This window comes from Aquarana catesbeiana, linkage group LG03, assembly GCF_042186555.1.
Source record: "Aquarana catesbeiana isolate 2022-GZ linkage group LG03, ASM4218655v1, whole genome shotgun sequence".
Classification (NCBI taxonomy): domain Eukaryota; kingdom Metazoa; phylum Chordata; class Amphibia; order Anura; family Ranidae; genus Aquarana; species Aquarana catesbeiana.
This window is the reverse complement of record NC_133326.1, coordinates 218863803-218883732: the sequence shown is the minus strand read 5'-3', so window position 1 is coordinate 218883732 and position 19930 is coordinate 218863803. Positions and strand designations below refer to the sequence as shown.

Below are 19930 nucleotides of genomic sequence, written 5' to 3'. Positions count from 1 at the left end.
CGACGGCAAGATAAGGTCCACAACCTTACCCTTGTAACGTGGATCAAGGAGGGTTGCCAGCCAGTATTGATCCCTCTCCTTGATACCACGAATACGAGTATCCTTCCGCAGGCTTTATAGGATCAGGGAGGACAGGCTGCGTAGGTTTGCTGAGGCATTCGGTCCGGAGTCCTCTGGGTCACTAAGGACGACATGATCCACAGCCACCTCCTCCCAGCCATGTACAAGTCCATGGGTTTCTTGGGACTGTAAATGATCCCTTAAAGACTGCTGCTGATGCTGAGTGCCAGGCTCCACCTCCATGCTGACACAATCCTCCTCTTCCTGTGTGATCGGCGGGCACGCAGGAGCACTGTCTGGATAAAGGGGGCCTTGAGAGCTAAGGAAGTCCTCCTCTTCCTGCCTCTGTTCTGCCTCAAGTGCCCTGTCCATTATTCCACGCAGCGTGTGCTCCAACAGGTGGACAAGGGGGACAGTGTCACTGATGCATGCACTGTCACTGCTCACCATCCTCGTGGCCTCCTCAAATGGTGACAGGACAGTGCATGCATCCCTGATCATGGCCCACTGGCGTGGGGAAAAAAAAAACAAGCTCCCCTGACCCTGTCCTGGTGCCATAGTCGCACAGGTACTCATTGATGGCCCTCTGCTGCGTGTGCAGCCGCTGCAGCATGGCCAAGGTTCCACCTGGTGGGCATGTCTTGGGCAGGTTAAATTCCTATTGGAGGTCAGCCAGCCGAGCACTGGCATTATTTGACCAGCAGAAATGCACACAGACTTTCCTGGCCTGCCTCAGGACATCCTGTAAGCCTGGGTACCTGCCCAAGAACCGCTGCACCACCAAGTTAAGGACGTGAGCCAAACAGGGCACATGGGTCATTTGTCCCTGTCGGAGGGTGGAGAGGAGGTTGGTGCCATTGTTGCAAACCACCATTCCTGCCTTAAGTTGGTGTGGCGTCAACCACCTCTGAACCTGCCCCTGCAGAGCTGACAGAACCTCTGCCCCAGTGTGGCTCCTGTCCCCCAAGCACACCAGCTCAAGCACCGCATGGCATCTTTTGGCCTGCGTACTTGTGTAGCCCCTTGAACGCCTACGGAGCACCGCTGGTTCCGAGGACAAAGCACAGAAAGAGGCCATGGAGGAAGAAGAAGAGGAAGGGGTGGAGGAGAGAGGTGTGTCAGAATCACTAGTAGTAGCATTTTGGAGGCGTGGTGGCGGAACAACCTCCAACACTACTGCACCTTGTGCTGCATCCTTCCCAGCTGCCAGCAGAGTCACCCAATGCGCCATGCTGAGTCAGCGGTAATATGCACCTTACAGCTGACTGCCCTGTCCAGCGAGGCATGGACACTGCCTTCCACATCCTGGTAGAGAGCCGGAATAGCCTTCCGTGAGAAAAAGTGGCGTTTGGGTACCTGCCACTGAGGAACCGCACATTCCACAAACTCACAGAAGGGGGCAGAGTCTACCAACTGAAAAGGTAGCAGTTGAAGTGCTAGCAATTTTGCCAAGCTAGCATTCAACCGCTGGGCATGTGGATAACTGGGAGCGAACTTCTTTTGGCTGTGCAGCAGCTGGGGGCAGGGAAATTTGCCTGGTACAATCTGATGTCGATGTACCGATAGCAGATTGCCCACAAGTACTTGGCTGTGACACACCTAATTCTACACCTTCATTCCTCTCAGTGCAGGTCTCAGAAGGTCACTGAAGGTATAGTGGGGTTGGAGATCTCAGCTGATGAGGAGCAAGGAGAGGTCCTCTTTGTTCTTTGGTGTGGGTCTTTTAGGTACACTTGCCAACGAACTGCATGGCAGGTCAATATATGTCTGGTCAAGCATGTGGTGCCCAAGCGGGAGATGTTTTGGCCACGCGAGATACGCTTAAGACATATGTTGCAAATAGCAGCGGTGCGATCTGATGCACTCGTCTCAAAAAAGGCCCACACCAAAGAACTTTTGGAGTAAAACGCAGAGACAGCAGCGCCCTGCAAATGCGGAGCTTTGCAGTGTGATGCAGTCAGTGTGCTGCCCGTAAGCTGGCCCCTGCCTCGTTAGTGATGTGCCTCCTCCTCCTCTCTCCTATCAGGCACCCACATGGAGTCAGTGACCTCATCATCCCCTCCCTCTTCATCACTGGAGCAAACCTGGCAGTATGCTGCAGCAGGGGCAACATGACTGCCAGATTGCTGTCCTTCTTGGGCACCCCCTCTGTCTGGGCTCACGTTACTGCCTTCCTCTAGCTGAGTACCATCATCGGAGCCTTCAAAACGCTGGGCATCCTCCTGGAGCATGTACCCAACACTGTGGTCAAACAGACCGGGGACTCCTCAGGAGGACATGGTAGGGCCAGGGAAGGAGTGACTGATGCCATTGAGCCAAGGGAAGAGGCTGGGTTGGCAGCTGCTTTGCCAGACAAAGTACCCTGAGCATGGGTGAGAGAGGATGAGGAGGATGAGGACGGCTTGGTCATCCACTCGACCAAGTCTTCCACATGTTGCGGCTCAATGCGGCTAGCTGCCGAAAAAAAGGCCAAGCGTGTCCCACGGCCACGTGCTGATGAGGATGCACCGTGTCCACGACCAGCACTGTTGCCTCTAGACACATGCTTGCCCTCTTTTATTGGCTTGTGACTGTCTGCCTCTCCTTGTTGGCCTTCCAGACATACTAATGGCCTGCAGTGAGATGTAGCTGCACTAAGCTGGGAGATATATATATATATATATATACTGATACTGCAGCTAGCAAAATCAACTGCCTGCCTGTAGTATCATTAGTATGAGAACACCACCAATCTTCTACAGGTAGCTTTAGCTGAACATTGTGCAGAGGTCGCACTACACTAACTTGTAGCTTTAGCTGAACAGTGTACAGAGGTCGCACTACACTAACTTGCAGCTTTAGCTGAACACTGTGTAGAGGTCGCACTACACTAACGTGTAAATAATGTAGCTGCTTGCGGTAGTGATAGGATCAGAAAAACACCACCGATCTTCTACAGGTAGCTTTAGCTGAACACTGTGCAGAGGTGACACTACACTAACTTGTAACTTTAGCTGAAAACTGTGCAGAGGTCGCACTACACTAACTTGTAGCTTTAGCTGAACACTGTGCAGAGGTCGCACTACACTAACTTGTAGCTTTAGCTGAACACTGTGCCGAGGTCGCACTACACTAACGTGTAAATAATGTAGCTGCCTGCGGTAGTGATAGGATCAGAAAAACACCACCAATCTTCTACAGGTAGCTTTAGCTGAACACTGTGCAGAGGTGGCACTACACTAACTTGTAGCTTTAGCTGAACACTGTGCAGAGGACGCACTACACTAATGTTTAAATAATGTAGCTGCCTGCGGTAGTGATAGGATCAGAAAAACACCACCAATCTTCTACAGGTAGCTTTAGCTGAACACTGTGCAGAGGTCGCACTACACTAACTTGTAGCTTTAGCTGAGCACCGTGCAGAGGTCGCACTACACTAACTTGTAGCTTTAGCTGAACACTGTGCAGAGGTCGCACTACACTAACTTGTAGCTTTAGCTGAACACTGTGCAGAGGTCGCACTACATTAACTTGTAGCTTTAGCTGAACACTGTGCAGAGGACACACTACACTAATGTGTAAATAATGTAGCTGCTTGCGGTAGTGATAGGATCAGAAAAACACCACCAATCTTCTACAGGTAGCTTTAGCTGAGCACTGTGCAGAGGTCGCACTACACTAACTTGTAGTTTTAGCTGAACACTGTGCAGAGGTCGCACTACACTAACTTGTAGCTTTAGCTGAACACTGTGCAGAGGTCGCACTACACTAACTTGTAGCTTTAGCTGAACACTGCGCACTGTATATACTGTAGCTGCCTGACTTTGGTACTAATAGGATCAGAAGAACACCAGCAATTTTCTTCAGGTAGCTGTAAATACTGTAACAACACCTGCCTGCCTGTCAGTAACAGGAACGGATCAAGCTAATCTGAATACAGTGTGTATATATGTGTGTGTGTATATATATATATATATATATATATATATATATATATATATATATATACACACACACACACACACAATACCTGGGATGCATATATATACACAATACACTGTAAGTGCAGCTAACTGACTGACTGTCCTGCCTAATCTATCTAACTTAAATCAAATGACACTGTCTCTCTGTCTCTGTCTCTCAATGCCGGAACACACTACACAGGGCCGACGTGCAGGCGGGCTTATATAGTGTGGGGCGTGTACTAAACCCCCTGAGCCATAATTGGCCAAAGCCACCATGGCTTTGGCCAATTACAGCTCTCTGTACAGACGGCGCTGTGATTGGCCAAGCATGCGGGTCATAGTGCATGCTTGGCCAATCATCAGCCAGCAATGCACTGCGATGCCGCAGTGAATTATGGGCCGTGACGCGTCGCTTGAATTTGGCGCGAACGGCCCATATTGTTCGCAATTCGGCGAACGACCGAACAGACGATGTTAGTGCCGAACACGAAGCTCATCCCTAATTATGATAATAAAAACCTTCTGTGTGCAGCAACCCCCTCAGCCCCCCTAATATTTATCTGAGCCCCATCTCGATCCAGCAATGTTGCATGAGTGCCTCGGCTGTCCGGGACTCTCCCTCCTGATTGGCTGAGACACAGCACCAGTGCCATATTGCCTCCCGCTGCTGTCAATTAAAGTAATTTAGCCAATGAGGAGAGGGGGGGGAGGAACCACGGCTTTGTGTCTGAATTAACACACAGAGCTGCAGCTCGGCTCTTGTGCCTGCTGTGGGGGCACCAGAGCCAGCAAGGGGCCAGGAGCACCGGCAAGGGACCCAAGAAGAGGTGGAGTGCAAAACCACTGCACAGAGCAAGAAAGTATAACATGTTTGTTATTTTTAAAGGGAAAAAATATGATTTTAGTATAACTTTAAGTCATTTTATGGCCAAAACTCAGATTTTTACATGCGTGCAAAAAATAATAAAAAGATTGTGCTAGAGCTGAAGTGTTTAATACAGAAGCTTTATCTTAACAACATAAGTTTACTTTGTGACATTGTACTATCTTTGGTTTTATGATATTCATCCTGGAATAATTTGCTATTTTGTTACTAAACACATTTTGATTTTTACAGAACAATGGAAAAACTTTTCAGTTTGAGCACATCTCACTTAAAGGAGAAGTCCAGCCAAAGCTTATTTGGCTGTACCTCTCCTATGAAAAAGAGAAAAAAATGGAAGGCGCGCACACCTAGTGCATTACCAAAGACATTTAATAAATAATAAAATTCATAAAAAGGTGGGTACTCACAAACAGCAATTCAACTGAGCCATAAAAACACACAGTGTGGAACCATGTGCCATATACCATCACAAGGTATAAGCTAATGCGTTTCGGGGGCTCAACCCCTTCCTCAGAGCTGGGCTACTCAGGGCCACCACAGACAAGCGCTTTTAAATGAAAAAATGAATTCATTCTCCAAAACGCAACTCAAGCAGAAATGCAATTCCCTTTACGCTCAGGTGTAAACCCAGCCTAATAAAAGGTATTTCCGCAAGTAATGAGATAATGAAAAAAAATCACATTTAACAGCCAGTAATAAAAACCTTACAAAGGTTCTAATCCCTCTATGATCTATCTGCAACTAAAATAAACATTTTTGTCCTCAGTTCTACCAGAGGCATAACTAGAACTTTGAAGGTCAGGTGCAAGAAACCATAAAGCCCACCCCAATCCCCGCTAGCGGTAAAGCCGCGATTTACCGGCACTGTGTGAGCGGTAGCGGGGCGCTTTTAACCCCAAAGAAGGGGTCAACATTGATTTCCTAGGGCAGGGCGTTTTGGGAGCGGTGTGTAATCGGGCTTTCACACTGGGGTGGCTTGAGTGCGCTTTTCAGGTGCTACTTTTAGTGCTTAAACACCTGAAAAGCGCCTGTGTGAAAGTGGCCTTAAAGCCCCCCCCCCTTGATCCTCCGCTGGGCCCCCACGGTGGTGGAACTCCAGGGCTCGGTGCAAGAAACCATAAAGTGCTCCCCTGACTCTCGGCCAGGGCCCGATCACAAGCCTTTGTGACCCTGGTAGTTCTGCAACTGGTGTCAGTAGTTTTTATTTACTTTTGTTTTATTATTTTTTTCCATTTTTTTTTTTTTTGGAGCTTTGATGACATATCAGGGGTGTAAACAGACCTCTGCATTGAATTGGGAGATGGAATGATGAAGCCATCATTGAAATGGAGTCTTTATGTGGAAATGATCCCAATCCATCCATGGTGTCCTACCTACTGCTGAGAGTCCCCATTCAGCATCATCAGCATTCACATTCTCCTAGACAGTCGATGAGAATATCGTCCAGTGTGTGTCGCAGTGTCCCCCCAGTACATCGGAGCCCCAAGTATTCCCCTCTTACCGAGATCACAGTCCAGGCTGATGTGTTGTCACCGGCGTCTCCAGGGGAACAGGGGGCGGGGACAGGTCTCTCCAGTGACAGGCGGGCGGCTCCCGGGAGAAGACTCCGCCCATGTGTGGTGTAGGATTGTACAGCGCCGTGTGTGATCATCATCAAAGCGGATTGAAGTCCCGAGACTTCTATCATACACGATCGCGGCTTCCATGGCTCTGTGTACAGTATAGTGTCACATGGCATAACAATACTCATCACACACATGTTAGGGGAATGTACTAAGACTGGAGCAGATTTGGAGAGTAACCAATCAGCTTCTAGTTAGGGCTCACTCAGGATTGGTTCACAGCTGTGTGCATTTTCAGAAGTGCAGGAATTTACAATAATCGATTTACCATAATTTCCTATGGTCCTCCTTCACATCTGTGCAGTTTCCTGGAAAGCATTTTTTGGAAGAGGTGTGGGGTCATTTTTATGCGATTTCGGGTTCATAAACTTCCATGGAAGTACTAGCGCACCAAAACGAAAATTCAGGAGGCGCGAGGCCAAAACCGAAAATTGACGGTTTTTAAAAAATATATATCTTTTTTTTTTTTTTTTTATAAATAATGGTATTAGTATTATGGTCGACTTTTTAATTAAATTTTTTTTTTTATCGGCACCTTTTGAAACGGTGTTAAAAATCCTGCTTGCTGCATTTTTGGCAAACCGCACCAAAAATGCACCTCCCCATCAAAATGCATTGAAAATGCAGCAAGAACACATAAATGCAACCGTGTTGTGTTTTTGATGCATATTTTGAGTCACATGACCTATGAAAAACATACAATAAAGCCTGGTACACACTGAGTGACTGACATACTGACATACTTACGGGCTGAATGTCAGCCATTTTTTTTTTTTTTTGAAGCGGCAGATGTCTCCTGACATTCGGCCTGCTAAAACTGCGGCAAAATCACAGTAAAATCATGGGCGTTTTCAGCAGTCATTATGGGCACTTTTTTTCTTTCTGCACAACGCTGAAAATTTTTCGGCCGATCATTTTCAGGTGGCTGAGATTTCGGTGCATCACTAACGGGAAGCACATCAAAAACCCATGGACATTCGCTTTTGGTAGAGATTTGTGTTTAACAACCAACCTCCTTCTACAAAAAAAAAAAAAAAAAAAGCTCATGAAGCATCAAAACACATCAAAAACAGAAAACGCACTGCAAATATGCATGCACAGATGTGAACCTAGCCTCACACTTGCGGCCAGGGAAGGTGGCAAAAAGCAGTCAGTTGAGATGCGTTATTACCACCCCACTTAAACCAACACAGCAGCCAGAGGGAGTTGTACACATAAACCCTTTCACGTTTGGCGGGCATTACCACTGCTGAACACGGCAGTTTAAAGTGAATGGAGACATGCTGCAAATGCATGCAATGTACACAGTTGCAGCAAGGTGTTGCGTGTTTTCAAGTGTTAAAAGGGTGTCGAGGAAGCAACATATCACATTCCAGCCACCCTCTCAAAAGCGATTCACTGCAGATCACTTTTCAAAGAGGCAGCAAGGGCTGTGGCTAATGTGAACCAGTTGTTAGGGCTCTTTTCAGGTGATGGAGGCATGGGTTTTACTGCCTCCCAATCACCCCCCCAAATGCTAACAATACAGCTGAACAGGGCTGTATACATGCTGTGGATGTGGCACTTTTAGCTAAGGGCACAGAGTCTGACAGGAGGGAATGTCTGTCAAACTCGCTTATTGAGTTTAACCACTTGCTGATCGCCTCACGCCGACATACGTCGGCACAATGGCAGCGGTGGGCAAATGGGTGTACCTGTAAGAGCCGGGGATAGCAGGCGCGCCCGCCGAGTACAGCGTGACCGTGCCCGTGGGACCGGTGGACTCGATGTCTGCCGGTCTCCCGGTGATCATGTCACGGAGCCTCAGAACAGGGAAGTCCCTATGTAAACAAGGCACTTCCCTGTTCTGGCTTGTGTCATGACAGAGATCACTGCTCTCTGTCATCGGGAGCAGTGATCGCTGTCATGTGACTAGTAGCCCATCCCCCCCCCCCCCCACAGTTAGAATCACTCCCTAGGACACACTTATCCCGTTCATCGCCCCCTAGTGGTTAACCCCTTCACTGCCAGTGCCATTTACACAGTAATCAATGCATTTTTATAGCACTGATTGCTATATAAATGACAATGGTCCCAAAATAGTGTAAAAAATGTCCGACATGTCCGCCATAATGTCGCAGTCCCAATAAAAATCGCAGATCGCCGCCATTACTAATAAAAAAAAAAAATTAATAATAAAAATGCCATAAAACTATCCTCTATTTTGTAGACGCTATAACTTTTGCACAAACCAATCAATATAAGCTTATTGCGATTTTTTTTTACCAAAAATATGTAGAAGAATACATATCGGCCTAAACTGAGGAAAAAAATTGTTTTTTATGGATATTTATCATAGCAAAAACTCAAAAATAATGTTTTCTTTCAAAATTGTCACTCTTTTTTTGTTTATAGTGCAAAAAATAAAAACCGCAGAGGTGATCAAATACCACCAAAAGAAAGCTCTATTTATGGGAAAAAAAAGGACGTCAATTTTGTTTGGGTACAGCGTCACGCGACCGCGCAATTGTCAGTTAAAGCGACGCTGTGCCGAATCACTCTGGTCAGGAAGGGGGTAAAATCTTCCGAGGCTGAAGCACTTAATGGGGGTCACAATATTATAAAACTAGAATTTGGCAATTTAAAAATTAAACCTATAAAAAAAAAAAAAAAAAAGGAAGCAAGAAGGTAAGGGTCATTAAGGCCTGATTCACACCTATGCATTTTTACGGCATTTTGTGGTCTAGTGGTCTCTTCTGCCATAAATGCACCCCCCCCCCATCTGTCAGCGATAATGTGATTTGAGGCCTGCTCTGTGTGCCGCAGCGATGTGACTTGCGCAGGAGTGACATCACTGCAGCCCGGCCTATGAAGCAGTTGAAATGAGAGAATCTGGAAAAAGACTGGGCTAAGATGGATGCGCCGAGGACCAAGGGGAGCGGTGACAAGCACAGCACTGGATGGCTACATTTACAGGTAAGTCTGTCATAATGTACTAGTATGCGGTGTACACTAGTACATTATAACTTAAAGTAGAACTATAGGCAAAACGTTCTTTTTCAATTTTGGATAGAGTATTGGGAGGGTTATAACCTCTGTTACATTTTTTTCGCCATCTGTGTCTCATTGTGGAGATTTCCCTTCACATCCTGTCTCATAGGCAAAACAAGAAGTGAGAGGAAATCCCTTAAATAAAAGGGAATTCCTTGGGGACCCCCAGGTTACAAGAACTAGTGTCCCCATTGGAAGATTTCCCCTTTATTACTTTTCTGGGGACAACCCAAAATTGGGGATTTTCTTTTGCTTTTACTTTCAGTGATAATAGTAAACAGGACAAAAAGAGAGGGTGAATCTGCTTAACCACTTGCGAACTGCCCACTGTCATTGTACGTCGGCTGTTTGAGGTTAAATACCGGCTATCTGCTGCCATAACCCCAGTAACCTTTTAAACTGCGGGCAGTCCGCTTTCAGATAAAAGTGGTCTCTGCAGCGGATTCACCCCAAGATCACTTTTATCGGGCGCGGGAGAGGGCCCCCCTCCCCAGTGGTCTCCGCCGCTTACCCGAGCCGTCAGTAGCGGCGGAGACGATCGGGTCCTCTCCCCTCTGAAACATGGAGCCGAGTGAGGGAAAGATGGCCCTCGCTCGGCTCAATAACATTGGATGACGGAAGCGACATAAATGTCACTTCTGCCCAATGGTCTTAAAGGGGAATTTTTTTTTTAATTGGAAAAAAAAAATATGTTTTTTTTCTTTATTGCATTTAAAGTGGTTGTAAACTCTGGTAAAAAAATAAAAGTTAAAAAACCTTGCAAGACAAAGGCATAATGAGCTAGTATGCATAGCATACTAGCTCATTATGAATTACTTAACGAAGCCCCCGCAGCCGTCCTCATCTCCTCCTCTGGCCGGTGACATCTCTCCCGGGGGTTACTTCCGGGTATCGTGTCTCCGGCGCTGACATCATTCCCGTGCATGCGTGCTGGAGCCGCCGGTAACGGCACACAGACTGAAGCAACAGCACATACGTGACGTTGCTTCAGTTTGCCCCAGTGCGCATGTGCCAATGTCATCGGCACATGCAGGGGACAGGGATATCTCCTAAACCGTTCAGGTTTAGGAGATATCCTGAGTAGCTACAGGTAAGCCTTATTATAGGCTTTCCTGTAGCATAAAGTTGTTGTAAAGAGTTTACAACCACTTTAAGTGTAAATATGAGATCTGAGGTCTTTTTGACCCCAGATCTCATATTTAAGAGGTCCTGTCATGCTTTTTTCTATTACAAGGGATGTTTACATTCCTTGTAATAGGAATAAAAGTGACCCTTTTTTTTTTTTTTTTAATGGACAGTGTAAAAATAAAAAATAAAAAGTAAAATAAATAAGAAAAAAAAAAAAATAAAAAAAAATGTAAAGTGCCCAGAAGTGAACGCATACGCAAGTCGAGCCTGCATATAAAAAAGGTGTGCAAACCACACATGTGAGGTATTACTGCGATCATTAGAGCGAGAGCAATAATTCTAGCAAAACACCTCCTCTGTAACTCAAAACTGGTAACCTTTAGAAATTCTCAAGCGATGCCTATGGGGATTTTTAAGGGTCAAAGTTTGTCGCCATTCCACGAGCGGGCATACTGTAGCTGCTGACTTTTAATGTTAGGACACTTACCCGTCCTGGAGTCCAGCGATGTTGGCACCACAGGCGATGTTTCTATCTGCTGTCGGGTGCTGCCGCCGCCAATGCCTGTAAGGGTACCTGGCAGTGAAGCCTTGCGGCTTCATGGCCCGGTCCCTACTGCGCTCTCTTACTGGCTCGGCAGCAGGGGAAGGAGGAGGGAGAAGGAGGGGAGGAACTTCTGACGTACCTCGCCGCGGCGAGGTCCAACAGAAATGGGGACAGAGTACCTGTCAAAAACATGTATCTGCTCCCCCCAAAAGGTGCCAAATGTGGTACCGGAGAGGGAGAGGAGACAGATAAGTCGAAGTTCCACTTTTGGGTGGAACTCCACTTTAACAGGGGCACAGGCAACAATAAAAACTGCCAAGTGTTCTAATCCCTCTCCACTTCATCCAAGCCCATGTATTTTTAAAAAATGACTACCGCTTTAAGTCCCTCTGGAGCTACATGCATCATGTGCATCCTAAACTGGTGCTCATGCCTTGGCAAGCAAAACTCTGTATGAATACTGCTTTGTTCAAGCAGCCAGTGAGTAAGAAAATGACAACCAACGGGTTGTCACACTCATTGCACAAGTGGTTAAGAAGACACTCAGGCCTCATTCAAACAAAGCGGATCCGTTTAGCAGAGTCCGCCAGTTTAGCGGGAGCTCGCTGTTGATCTTTACTGAGCCGGCGGATGACAGGTCACTGAGCGGGGAGGGGACTGTCAGAGCGCCGCTGATTTCTATGGAGAGATCGGACGAAAACGGACAGCATGTCCGTTTTCATGAGATCTTATCCGATCCGCCAAGACAGATGGCAGATGTATCGCCATACGTCTGATTTTAGCGGATCGGATGGTTATAGTGGACACATCTCCGCTGACATCCGTTTCCCCATAGAAGTCAATAGATGGCCCGCTTGGATCCGCCTGAAAAACGGACAGGTGGATCCGAGCGAGCTTGCCATGTGAAAGGGGCCTAAAGATGTTTCCACTCACCGTGTACAGGGATCATCTAACTCTAGCAACATCCAGTTTTCCTTCCTGAACTAGTCAACCAGTTTCAGATCCTTCTGAAGCCAGTCGACCATCTTCCCTATACATGAAATATGAACAAAGCCCATCCCTCTACAATGTGTACTTGTCTTTGTGAAGAGCACATTGAATGTGGCTTTGAAATCGTACTTCATCTGAAATCACACAATTTCAAAGCTGCATGTCAGTGCGACTTTGAAGACATCTGTTCGGCTTCATGCACAGATGTCTATGCAACAAGTTCACTCACATGTATCCAGCTGAAACCGAGCGTGTTTAATAAGTCAGGCTCGTAAGCTCAAGCATGCTTCTCCTCACTTAACCTCCGTGCTGTTCCGAGCATCGGAGTGATGTCACTGGCTCCTCCTGCTGACGCGTTGTGTCACAGGTCACGTGACTTTCTCAAGGGAATCTGGCAATGTAACACCCAATGTAACAATCTAATGGCAATTCATGATCATATGTTACCCACTTGGGTTGATATTTATACTATGCAATTATTAAACAGTATTAGTAAGCTTCATCGTGCCAATCTGGAGCGTGTAATAAAATGATGTCACTATGAATCCCATGTCACTATGGCAACCTTGATGCTCCGCGGGGCTATAAAAAATCCTCCACGACTGTCACAAGGCCAGATTCACTTGAGAAAGTCATGTGACCTGTAACGCAACGCGTCGGGAGGAGGAGCCAGTGATGTCACTCCGATGCTTGGAACAGCACGGAGGTTAAGTGAGGACAAGCATGCTTGAGCTTACGAGCCTGACTGATTAAACACGCTCAGTTTCAGCTGGATACATCTGAGTGAACTTGTTGACACTTATCTGAATAGCTTGTTTGCCACAGTGTTGCGCGATGAGTTTATCGTTCGAGATTAATAGCTTGGGACAACAGTAACAGCGGTCTAATCGTGGAGAGTGAGAGAAGGATACTTTAGAAGCGAATGAGGAACTTGAAAGGTGGATGTCTTTTTCACTATCTAAACCACTGATTGAAAGACCTGATCGGCATATGTATGTGCAGTTTCACAGAGTTTCTCTTATATTAATATTTCCTGTACCAAGATCTCTTTATTATCCAACAGCAGTGGAATTTTTGAATCCAATATTTCACCAGCAAGCATTTTATGAGATCAACATTTATATTTGTTTTATTTAAAGTTACACATGGAGGTGTTCATTTAACCCATTATATGCATGTGTATCTCTGACATGCACATTTACACTATATGTATTAAGGTATTTAAGTTGCACTGCGATATTTCATTTTATTTTGTTTTTTGAAAATAGCGCACTAATCATTCACAAAATTTCTATCAGCATGACTAATTTCTGCCAAGTTTTCTTGACACCAAGAGAAAAATGGTGACGGGGAGGGCACAGCTTGTGATTGACAGCCTCAGCTCTGTTCCTGTGAGCTTGAGCCGTGTGAAGGGGGTGTGTCTCTTCCCTCCAATCCGCTCCCCATACTTCAGTGAGCTCTGCAGAGTGTAACTCTAGCTCTCCGCCCCCTTTTTTATGACAGGCTAGACACGCTTTATAAACTCTGCACTTTGAATGGATGTAGAGAAGAGAATACCGCAGATAAACAAGTACAACTTATGTAGGAGGATTTGTGTCATCTCTGTGTATCACCTGAGGATAGTCCCTTCACTGGGTATATAGAAGGGTTTACAACCACTTTAACCCTTGCCTCTCTCCCAATGCAATGGAAAGCTGGATAGAGAACATTAATTCTATCCTAAAGAATATTTTTGACAAGTGAGAGAGCCTGTCTGCATTATAAGAGATGGAATTGCGATCTTTCTCGTAGGACAAGCTTCAATTGATAGCAAAGAGCTGGGATTGTGTTTAGTCTGACCTCCTGCCTCAGAGTAATCGTGGTAAATGCCTCAGAGTAATCGTGGTATCGTGGTAAAGAAAACCACGATATTTAAATCACTCCAAAAAGAGGTTCACTCCAGCAGTCCTATTTGGGGGTCCAGGAACTAGAAAGAGAAAGTCCTCAATTAAAAGGTCAGCAAAGAGCTCCACTTCAGGAAGACAATATTCTTTCTGGCCTTTTTGAGATGTCAGCACTGTCACATATTTTTTTGTTTCATATTTGGAGTGTAGTAGTTACACTTTAATGTTAGCCACTGTACATTAACTAAAGAGTGGTCTGGTGGTGCAGATTTCTTTGATCAATAAACTTTGAGATTTTGCCACCCATACCTACTGTATCTTATTAATACTTGGTTGCTCCTCTTTTAACACGAGTCTACAGCTTTGGTCTCAGATCCTCAGGACAAGCAGGCCATATTTGGACAATTAGTCATCCTTCAAGTCTTGAATTGTGCCAAAAGGAATGATTTGCTCTAGTGACAAACAAGGAGCTCTTCTAAATGTCAAAACTTACTATATCAGGGGATGGTAATTCTAGTGGAAAAAAAAACACAATTGTATGGATCCTTGGAGTGTTGTGAAAAAGGTTGCCTATACCCTATTAAACGAGGGGAGATGCTTCCAAAATATACATGCCAAAAAAACACCAAAGGAAAAAATGCACCTACAAAGGCTATCGATATCAATACAAAAATTTATTTATTGGACATACGTGTGTAGCGCCCTGCTCCTGTTGATCAGGCGCTTATATGTAAATTTAGGGGGTTATCTGTTCTGTATATAGTTCAGATTTAATCCATGGCTAAATTAGCTTCTGTTCCAGCATTGGCTGTGTTGCATGTAGTTCCACATTGTTGTCTGTAGGTGTCTTGTCACTACAGGCCAGTCTTGGAAAGCAACAGGCTGAAGTGTATTGAGTGCTCTTCTTTCTCAGAAGTAACTCAGCAGAGGTGGTCCACCACTGTGCATTCTGGGAAAGAGTACTTAAGGGGCAGACGCCATTTTTGGGTCTCTTTTACCACCTGGCCCTCCTGGCCTAAGGTATGTGACAGCTTCTTTTCTGTCTCGGGACCATGCTGGCCCGAGGATATGTTACTACAAGTAGGCCCAGTTGTCGTCTGGGACCTTTTGGTTTAGAGGTGGTCCTGTGCTGTCTGTCCTGCAGGAAGAGGCCAAGCAATTGAAAAGACCCAGGGGAGGACTCGTCTTGGAGAGGACCGAGCGGAATGCTGGTATCTCAAGAAAGGCCTGGTGACTCAACTGGAGGATGCATCCTAACTAACTTACCGTACAGTACTGCTGGGTCGGCTTAAAGGTTCTGGTACTGTGTTGCTGTTCATCTAATACTACAATTTTGTGGCAGAGGATTGTACAACCATGACTAAGTCCTGTGGCAGAGGATCGTACAGCCATTTTGTTTCTTTAAAGTCTGTGGCAGAGACTTTTTGTCCGTGTGCCATTCTGCTGCTAGGTCAGTGAGAGAGACCTATCCATGTGGGCAAAGATCTTTAGACTGAAGGTGTGTTAGTCTGCAAGATCTTAAATTCTTTAGTGATCTGAAAAAGGTATTTGAATTCTTCTGCAACTCCCTTTCTACCTCTTCACTGCTACTTCCTTTCAAGTTTTGCAATAAAGCATTGGAAACAGAACAAAGTGACTGGTGCATTTGTTGGTGGACACAAGGCTTAATATAGATTTTAAGTTCCTAAGGTGGTGAAATTACAGGTAAGGAGTAACGGCAACAACCCAATTTAAAACAGCGGCTCCTTCGGGGTTTTTTACTACACGTGTAAAAAGCAATCATGGCGAAGATGGGAAACCCCTACCCCCCATATACCCCTTCCCCCTGGCCCCCCACCCAACACAACCCACTCTGATCTTCCCAGATCCTGGCCCCCAAAATCGCTGCCACTTCTCTATCTCCCACTCCATTGAATGTGCTCCCCCTTCTGATGGTAACAGGTCCAGTTGTATCAGTTATCTGTGTGAAGTGATCTGTAGGCTGAATGGCTAAATATATGTAATTAAAGTAAGTCTGCCTGCTTATTCGCCTGGTTCGACCATCTGCAAGTGAACCCATGGTCCAACCCACTCAAACCAATGTCAATGTGAGCCACCGACAAATGGGTGTTGTAAATGGACTACAAGGGGCCACAGCGGCATATACCAATGGCGATATTGGCAGGGCTATAGATTTGTTGATTGGGATGATGAACGTGTGTGAATACAGAGTTGCAAACCAGATGTATCTACATGCCATGTCATAGCCAGGACTGGGGCAAGAATTTTTGACACCCTAGGTGAAACCTCATTTTGCTGCTCGACCCCTGACTCCACCCCTTTGCCCTGCCCATGTATACCCCACCTTTTTAATGAAGCGCCCATCAAATTGAGCCTACCAGTGCCCATCTAAGAATGTTTGCTTGCTTCCATTAGTTTGGGGACACAGACACAATCCTCCACCCCCGCTGCGCCTCTGACACTATGTGTGAACGGAGCGGCGGCTGCCTGCTGATGGTGAGACTTAGTTGCTTGCTGCAGAGAAAAGAGAGTAGGAACACCAGTGGCCAGGTGCCCTAGGCAGCAGTGCGCCCTAGGCACTTGCCTAGTGGTAGCACCAGCCCTGGTCATAGCATGCTGGTTGGTGATCCCCTTGATATATTTCTCATATCCACCACCATCTATTGTTGGTCAGCAAAGTACAAAAAAAAAAAAAAGTTGATAACAATTTAAAAAAGTTGGGTGGATTTCTGTCCAACAATAAACAATGTTCATCTATTGAAAACTAAACAATTCTCCAATCCAATAATATCAGCCAAAGATGTCAGTGGCTGGCAAGAGAGAGCTTTGGGACACTCTTGCTGGAGTGGAAATGAGTAAAGTTCCTATTTAAATGTGAACAAATAAAAGTTGAATTGCAGCTAACACTTTTAAAGCAAATACAGCAACAATTGTTTTCTCTTGTGGTATAAGACCCCTTTCACACAGGCGATCCAATCAGGTCCATCTGTCAGTTTTTCAGGTGGACCCGATCGGAATTTCAGTCTACTATGGAGTGGCGGATATCAGCAGACACGTTTGCTGACACCTGCCGCCATCCAATCTGATCCTGTCCACCAAAAACAGATGGATGGGGGACAGGAGTTCTGTTTCTATTCGACTGCCCCATAGATTTGTGCAGGCTGTGTTTGTGTCTGCTCTGTATAGCAGACACGGACCTATTATCCACTAAGGATGAGCTCCGGGATGTTCGCATGCTGCACGTGTCGAGCCCGCCAGGAAGTTGGCACTGCGGAACGGTAATCACAAGCAGTGAGACATTTCCCGATGCGTGGCTGCAGAGATCGGGAGATCTGAGCCCTGCCAGGAATCAGGACATAACGAAAGGGTTTTGTTCAGAACAGCAACAAAAAGGTGGACGATTTGGATAACGCCGGGTTGGAGGAGTTGGACACATCAGCTGTGTTGGACGCCACCACTTCACGGTCCCCGCAGAGGGCAAAATCTGCTTGCTTGTCAGACCTTGCTAATAGGGAGGTCCACCATTCAGGGTAAGGGTCCACCTTCAGCATTTCTTTGGATTTATTTCAACAAAGAGTCACATCTTTATACTCCTCTCTTCTCCCTTCACCTATATGGGGTACGGCGGGATGGAATGTGGATGTGTTTCCCTACTTTTATGAAGTTGATACACACTCATGGAACTTTTTTGCTCTTCAGTTTATGGACTAAAATCACTACTTTTACGTATTTTCACCACTGATGAATTTCACTCTGTTTAGTGATAGTCTGAAGTGATCACTCATTCAGTATATGTTGTATTTGAATTGTGGATATGTGTGTTTTTGCACACAAGTGCACACTCTTCTCATGTCATTTATTTTATTGCACTTTTATTCATGCACGTTCAATCAATCCATTTTTTATTCGATTAATGTCACTAGTCTTTGTATACAGGCTGTAAGCGCACTTATTTAGATTTTTTAGTTTACTTTACACAGATATTGGTGTTTATTTGTGCAGCTATAGTTTTGTGATCCTTTTTTTATGTTTAAGTTTTCTAGCGTGTTTTTTTCCCATTTTTATTTATTTTTTAGAGATCGGGAGATGTCTCACTGCCTGTGATTAGCGCTGTGCAGTGCCGGCTTCCTGGCGGGCTCGGCACGTGCTGTTTGCGAACACGCCTGAGCTCATCCTTATTATCCACCTGCCAAGCAGGGATCAGCGGACAGATCCAGCACTGAGCAAGCAGATCCCGCTTCATGGAGCCTAAAGGTTTAACATTCAGTAAACAAATAAAAGCTGACCAATGTATGCGCCTCTGTCAGTGTTAAATAATTTGCCTCAACCCTTTGCCATTTTACTTTATTTAGGACTTATTTTTATTTGCATTATTGTGTTTGTTTTCATGTTTGTAGTGTGGAGTGCTTCACTTTTATCTGATTGTTTTTTTTATGTGTATAGTGATTGCACATATAGGTGGTACCAGCTCTACTTATCTCTCTATGGTGTGATATATTTTTTGTCTTTTGTGATACTTAATAGCGGGATTTTTTATAATTTTTTTTAAATTAAATTCCTTCGCCATTTTTGCTGCACAGCTCTGTCTGTTAAAGAAAGATGAAAAAAAACACACTGGCTGCATCACTAGGAAAAAATGAGAGAAAAAAGCCTACAGATGAAAACTAATGTAGCCACCACATTTAAGTCATAGTGAGTTGCAAAATATACACATTTTTATTTTTTGGTTGTAATACCGCTTTAAGGCTGTGTTCACACAATTAGGTGCGGGATCCCCGCATCCAATTTGCAATAGCAGGAGATTTTGACTGGCTCTCTATGGATCCGGTTCACATATCTCCGCAAGGGGTCCTGTGTGTCTTTTGGTCCCTTTCGGGTCCAAATACAGCCCAAAATTCGGGCTGAGATCGGACCTGAAATGGTGAACCAGCACGCACCGGACCCCTGCTGTGAATCGCATGTGGCTCATATGTGAACCGAGTCTAAAGCTAGATGATCAGCCTGAAAGCTAGTATTTTTAGGAGTGGTCACGAATGGCATCCTGCATATTTTTCTCAATACCTGATGTAGTTGAGCATTAAATAGATAGATGGCACAATTTGTAATTCATTTTGCAAATACCTCTGTAGATGGAATCACTATGAAAGCTGCTCATTTCATGTAATGTTTAATGACAGTTGTTTGTTTTATCTTAAGATTACAAGCATCTTAAGGACTAATTAAAAAACACAATACACAACTGAATACCAGATTGCTGGAGAGTGCCAGGAGTGTGTCCTTACTCAACGCATAAAGAAATATCTACGAACAATCAAAATAGCATTAAATGCACTGCAACAAGCTCAGCAAACCTGAGAAAATAATCATCTAATGTCATCTCACAGCTACCCTGGCATTTTACAAGTCTCTAGTGAACAGCAGGAGTATTCTTTGAAAGGTTCTGGTTGAATTATTTACAGCAGACAAATAATGGACTATCTGTTCTTAAACCTCTTTAAAAATCTAAAGCAGCTCCAGCTGCACTATTCAACCTCATCTTCAGCTCTGTTCCCTACAGATTTACCTGCTCACCATTTCAGCGCTGGTCCTCTTCAATGGTATTCGATACCCACTGTCATTCAACCCATTGCTTGTGAGCCCAGGGTGTCATGGCTCTACCTCTTTTCCAGACTCATAGGAGAATAAAGGGTGCCACTCTGCAGCATTCGGTTTCCCCCACCCCCTGGAAAAAGTAGAGGATAAAGCTGAACTCCAGGGGGTTACACCCAGACCTGTATGTACTTGGACTACTGGGGACAAAGGAAGGGGATAATGGGGCTAAAAAATAATTAATCAAAAAGGAG

At 45.3% G+C, this 19930-nt stretch overlaps 1 protein-coding gene across 3 annotated transcripts in view; it reads right to left on the bottom strand.

Annotated features, from left to right (window-relative positions):
• The window catches only part of IQUB (IQ motif and ubiquitin domain containing), an 83957-nt gene extending 64277 nt beyond the window's left edge, over window positions 1–19680 (bottom strand). Inside the window, exon 1 of one of the 3 annotated variants that reach the window (XM_073619784.1) lies at window positions 19659–19680. The gene's annotated coding sequence lies outside the window, so the exon portion shown is untranslated. Of the gene's footprint in view, window positions 1–6263; window positions 6284–6391; window positions 6504–19658 lie in introns of those variants that run through there. The other 2 variants (XM_073619783.1, XM_073619785.1) reach the window with 2 other exon arrangements.
• Window positions 19681–19930: the final 250 nt, after the last annotated feature.